The sequence below is a fragment of the Heloderma suspectum genome, chromosome 10, assembly GCF_057233095.1.
Source record: "Heloderma suspectum isolate Gila_16-S chromosome 10, 16-S_ref, whole genome shotgun sequence".
Lineage (NCBI taxonomy): Eukaryota > Metazoa > Chordata > Lepidosauria > Squamata > Helodermatidae > Heloderma > Heloderma suspectum.
Window position 1 is genome coordinate 7,683,157 of NC_139467.1, and position 6,266 is coordinate 7,689,422.

Below are 6,266 nucleotides of genomic sequence, written 5' to 3' on the forward strand. Positions count from 1 at the left end.
ACAAGCACTGAACCTTCCCCCACCATCACAGAAAAATCTAATTTACCATCCTCTCTGGCTTCTGAGATTTCAGCCAGCAGTGCCCAAATACTTTCAGGCATAACATCACAACCATAAGTACTAGAAACCTAGTTTTTTAAAAAATAAAAAATAAAAACATTTGCCTTTTAATAAACTGTTATATTCTGCTGTTCTATCAAAGCCCCCCAAGATGGTATATTATATAAACAAAATTGAAAACAATAATGTTAACCCTCTACAAACACCCACAAGACTGAATTTTAAAGAAAAACAGCCAGAAAAGGGGGGGGGGGGATGCAGCAGCAGCAGCAGCAAATGAAATTAGTTCAGGCCAGAAGTTCTGTTAAAAAGCCACATTTCTACTGCATGCTGAAATACCAAGTTGGGACTATTTGACCCAATGTTGTCTGTTCTGACGGGCAGAGGCTCTCCAGAATCTCAGGCCGAGAAGGATATTTTCCCCATCACCTCCTCCCTGATCCTTGTAACTTGAGGTGCTGGGGATTGAACCGGGGACCTTCCGCATGCAACATGTGCACTGTAGCTACAGCCAAGGGGCCTCCCTGAGCTGAGGTGCAGCAGTCGACAAAGCAGTCATCTTGTATCCCAACCAAGCACACTTCAGATGTCCAGGGGACAATCAAACGGGACTCCACTGTTGAACAGAGCCCCTGAGCAGGCTCACTTGGAATGAGATGCACCTTTTAATGCACAAAACTACCTGAAACGTTTCAGGCCGCTCACCTGCAGAAGCGCATTGCCACAGATCGGTTTAACATCTATTGGTCAAATGCATGCAGCAGGTTACACTGCTGGGAATTGGCATGGTGTGTGGCACTATCACAGCGCATCTGGTACCTCTGTCTCCATGGCTGCCAAGAACTCCCATAGAACCAGGCATGGCCTGAAGGGGCGTGACCCAGCAAACCCGCTGAAGCTAAGTATCAGTCTGGGCTGCGCCTGGATGGGGAACTGCCTAGAAACTCCCCACGTACACAGCCTATGAAAGAAAAGTGGGATGTTAACTGAAAATTATAGAGGTGGAAGCTGGAAGGAGGACTGCAGAAGAGGAGGTGGACAACAGGAGGGGCTTCTCCTCCAGGTACAGGCACCAAGAGACCAGCAGAGACTCACAGGGACTCAGAACAGATGGAACAAGCCAGATCCTCCCTCCAAAACAGGCCTACAGCTCCCATCAGCCCTAGCCAGCACAGCGAGTGGTAAGGGCTGATGGGAGGTGTAGGCCAAAAGAGCTGGAGGGCCACACATTGCCCCCCCCAAAGGAACCTCTTAGAGCAGGGCTGTAAACCTGTGGCCCTCCAGATGTTGGGACTACAGCTCCCATCATCCCTGACTACTGCCTGTGCTGATGGGAGGCAGAGTCCCACAACATCTGGAGATGGCAGTTCCCCACTCGTGCCTTAGAGGAGCTCTCCTTTCCTTACTAGAGAAAACTCAGCTGAGTATCCGAGGACACGCATTTATTCCTCTTCTGGGTAGTAAACCAGGAGACCAATTTTCCCTCCAGTTTCCTTTCTAAGCCCACTTCAGCTGAGTAATATCATGTTCCTTTGATTCCTGGGTCTAGCTTTGAAACAAAAAATACCAGCTCTGAGGCATGGGAGACACCCAAGAGAGAAAACACAATTTAAACGTCAGTTTATTTTTAAGCGTGTACCTCTCCCTTCAGCAGCAGACCCTGGATGGAGTCATAAAGATGTTAACAGAGATGTGAAATGAATCTGGTTGGGGCAATGAAAAGAATATGGGCCTTTCTCCTGCCTTTTGGGGACTGAACCACTCTATCCCAGTCTTACAATCAAAGAAAGGGGGTTCTAAGTACATTTAAGGCACAATCCCATGCATGTTTAGACAGAAAAAAATCCTGCAATTCCCAGCATGCAGGGTAGCAGGGGCCAGCCATGAGCCATGTTGCTCAGCCCTGATTTAGGGTACAATCCTATGCATGTTTAGACAGAAAAAAGTTCTACAACTCCCACCATGCCCTGGCCAGGGGCATGCTGGGGCACGCTGGGAGTTGTAGGGCTTTTTTCTGTCTAAACATGCATGGGATGTTTAGACAGATCTTGGAATTGTCGTCGATCACAAGCTGAATATGAGCCAACAATGTGATGTGGCTGCAAAAAAGGCAAATGCTATTTTGGGCTGCATTAATAGAAGCATCGCTTCCAAATCCCGGGAAGTACTAGTTCCCCTCTACTCAGCACTGCTTAGGCCTCATCTGGAGTACTGTGTCCAGTTCTGGGCACCACACTTTAAGAAGGATGCAGACAAGCTGGAGAGGGTTCAAAGGAGGGCAACAAAGATGATCAGGGGACTGGAAACAAAGCCCTATGAAGAGAGACTGAAAGAACTGGGCATGTTTAGCCTTGAGAAGAGAAGACTGAGGGGAGATATGATAGCGCTCTTCAAGTACTTGAAAGGTTGTCACAGAGAAGAAGGCCAGGATCTCTTCTTGATCATCCCAGAGTGCAGGACACGGAATAATGGGCTCAAGTTACAGGAAGCCAGATTCCGACTGAACATCAGGAAAAACTTCCTGAGTGTCAGAGCAATACGGCAATGGAACCAATTACCTGGGGAGGTGGTGGGCTCTCCCACACTGGAGGCCTTCAAGACGAGGCTGGACAGCCATTTGTCAGGGATGCTCTGACTTGGATTCCTGCATTGAGCAGGGGGTTGGACTCGATGGCCTTGTAGGCCCCTTCCAACCCTACTATTCTATGATTCTATGGGATTGCGCCTTTAGAAACTTTGGCCTTCTCCAGTACAGACCCATGCAATCGTTAAGATCATTGAAGGAGGCCTTGCTGGTTCTACCATGAGCTGCAGATTGCCACCTTGCAGCAACCAGGAAGCAGGCCTTCTCCTTGGTGGCCCCCACCTCCCCGCTGGTATTGGGGAAGCACCAACTGTAGCATGCTTTAGGTGCCAACCAAAGACCCATTTATTTACCCCAGGCCTTCTTCGGGCCTCCAAATGAAGATGCACAGCCCTTGCTCTACTAATGTCCAGCCCCCAGGAAACAAACAGACCCTGAATGAGCATACTGCCCAGTCTGTTTGTAATTATGGTGTTGTGTTGGTTTTATTAAAGTTTTATATAAATACTTTAGCAATTATTATGTATTTTAATTGTATCATTCATTTTAATGTATTTAATTTCTTGCAAACCACTAAAGAGATTTTTTAAATATGGTCAGCAGTATATAAACCTATTTAATAAGAAATAATTTAGGAGGGGGATATATGTACCTGCGCAAAAGCAGCACTGAAAAACGTTGTGTTGGTCGGAGGAAATATCGCCGATTGCCTCTGCACAGAGCCATTAGGTATATTTTACTGTAAAACAGTGCTCGGCAATTTGCTTTGATAGGCCACTTAGATGAGTGCAGGGGGCGGCGGCGGCAGCGGGGGGCAGGGGTAGCAAACCAAAGGCCCAGCCCCCCACCCTCCAGAGCAGCCTGCTGGGCCGGTCCCCCGATGGTCAGACATTGCAGCACCTGTGGCTTTTCAGCAGCACCTGTGGCTTTTCAGCAGCACAGCCATCCCAGCTGGAAAGAAACATGCTCCGTCACAGAGTGCACAGGACCTTCCTGGGGCCCAGGCAGGGAGCCGGAGCCTGGGAGGGCTGGAAGCAAACAGTCAGGAGTCTTGGCAGATGGAGGGAGAGTGCACAGGCTGCTGCTGCCAGCACACCGCCGCCACCTCTGTAGGGAATAACAGGAGAAAGGCTGCTTGGCCCCCCAAACGAGGAGGCACAGCCCTTGCTCTGCTAATGTCCACCCACGCCCCCAGCACCACTCAGGAGGGCAATTTTGGCCACGGCCCAATACTTGTTGATCCCTATTGTAAGACCGCTTCATATTAAGAGCAGCACCAACACACAGTAGAAAGCAAGTTCCCCCTTTGCCAGGTGTTGCTCATTCTCTCCCCGCCGCCATGGAAAACAAACACAGTTCTTGCAGAAGCAACAGAGCCTACAAGGAAGGTTGGAACAGGCGCCCACGGAAGCTAGAGCGCCCTCCAATCACCTGCACAGCTGGGCTGTAGGCGGCCAAGTTCAGGATAAGCCCAAGGCACAAATGCTGCCTGGACTGGGAGTGGATAAGGAGAGTGTTGGGGAAGTTCTCCAGAGGAGTCAGTCCAGGATTGATGTTCAGCTCGATGGTCTGGGCCCATTGGAGGGGGGCACACCAGTGGCAGCATCACAGGGGTTTTTTCCTTGCATCTTTGGGCTTCCTTTTCAAGGAGAAGGGGCAGAGCAATGGAGCCAGGGTAACCAGATGCAAACAAGAGTCCCTTTGTCTTCAATAGTTGTGCATGTGAAGAGGTTTTAGAAGTTGCAGCTTTTTCACACCTGCCACAATTCCTTCTTCCATATAGTTATCAGAAGTTGGCCTTTGCAACTGGTCACCCTGAAGAGAGAAGCAGAAACATGGGCAAAAAATAAAATGAAAAGAAAGATCAGATATGATAGGCAGAAATACCTAAGACAGGTACGTACGGCACCACACCAGTAATATTTGCCAGGCCATTACTTAGGCAAAGATTCAGGCCTGGAGGAACCAGTGGCATATTTGGGGATGCTGGGATCAAAGATAACAATCACAGAAATAAAAGGGACCTTCAGGATCATCTAGTCCAACCCCCTGCTTAATGCAGGATCTGCAATGCAAGATGCAGCTACAGCATACCTGACAGATGGCTGTCCAGCCTCTACTGAAATTCCTCCAAGTAAAGGGGAACGCACCACCTCCCGAGACAGTCTGTTCCACCATTGAACAGCTCTTACTGCTGGGAAGTTTCTCCTGATCTTAGCTGAAACCTAATTCCCTGCTATTTCTTCCCCCTGGATCTAATCCTTCCCTCTGAAGCAACAGAGGACCAGTCTGCCCCATCTTCTTCATGACAGCCCTTCAGGTATTTGAAGACTACTGTCATATCCCCCCATAATCTCTCCTTCAGACTAAACATCCCCAGCTCTTCCAACTGTTCCTCACAGGACTTGGTTTCCAGATTCCACACAATCCTGGTCACCTTCCTCTGGACACGTTCCAGTTCGTCAGCATCCTCCTTAATTGTTGCACCACGGGGTCTTCCTCTACTCTGCAGCCTCAAGAAGCTCACCGGAATGCAGATCAGGAAACTCTGGTTCAAGCCCAGGCCGGGTCCGACTATTCAGTTCCGGCAAACCAACACACAAACACGTCTTCCCACTACAAGCTACTTCACTGCTACCCAAGCAATGCAAGCAACTCTGGGGCCACCCCCTTCCCAGGCATTGGTGCGCTTCCTAGCCCCTTCTTCCAGCAAACAAGCCGAGCACTGAGCCCCTGAAGCAAGGCCACTGAAACAGCCCTGCTTCTGAAACCTATCAGGATTAACATGAATCTAGGCCAGGGGTAGGGAAAATCCGGCCTGCAGAGGTTCCCCATCCAGGCCCCACCCACTCACCTTCCCCTGCCGGAGCTCCGCCCCTGTCCTGGAGGCTACCAGATGCTTGGGGAGGAGGGAGGGAGAGGAATCCCCTCATCTCCAATCTGTGGTTGGAGCCCCCAGATCTGTGACCAGAGATAACAAGGGGATTTCCCTGCATACCACTCCCCCTCCATAACACAGAGAACCAGAAGAATCCCTCCCTGAACAAAGATGCTTCTGTACACACACACACACACCACGTTAAGATGCCACAAATGCTTCCTAATTATTACAGTTCAAGTTTAATCCATGCCCTCTCTCCTGGGCCACCTGTTCTCATTCGCCAGTAGAATCCAGCCCTGAAACAGATACACCATCAGCTTTTTCTGCACTCAGGGAAGTATGTACCCGCCTAAAATTACAAGAGGTAGATCTGTTCATCCAACACAGGGGAAAGCAAAGGACACAGCTGGCTTCTTCTCCTGCTTCAAACACTAGCTGAATGCCCAAGTCAGAATTCTTCCCAGGGAGGATGGGGGACAGGGCTAAGCAACTGAAGCCATGTAAAGTGAAAAGCCTCTTGGGTAGTAGACCTAGCTCTGAATAGGGTCACCGAATCACAAACCAGAGATGCCGCATTTACCTTTAGAAGTGCCAAGGAAATGAGACGCAAGCCAGCTGTTGCTTCTCCTGTTCTGTCCCTAGAGAGGATTGGGCCATAGCTCAGTAGTTATCAAACACATGCTTTGCATGCAGAAGGTCTCAAATTCATCCTCCAGGTAGGGCCAGGAAAGAATCCTCTTT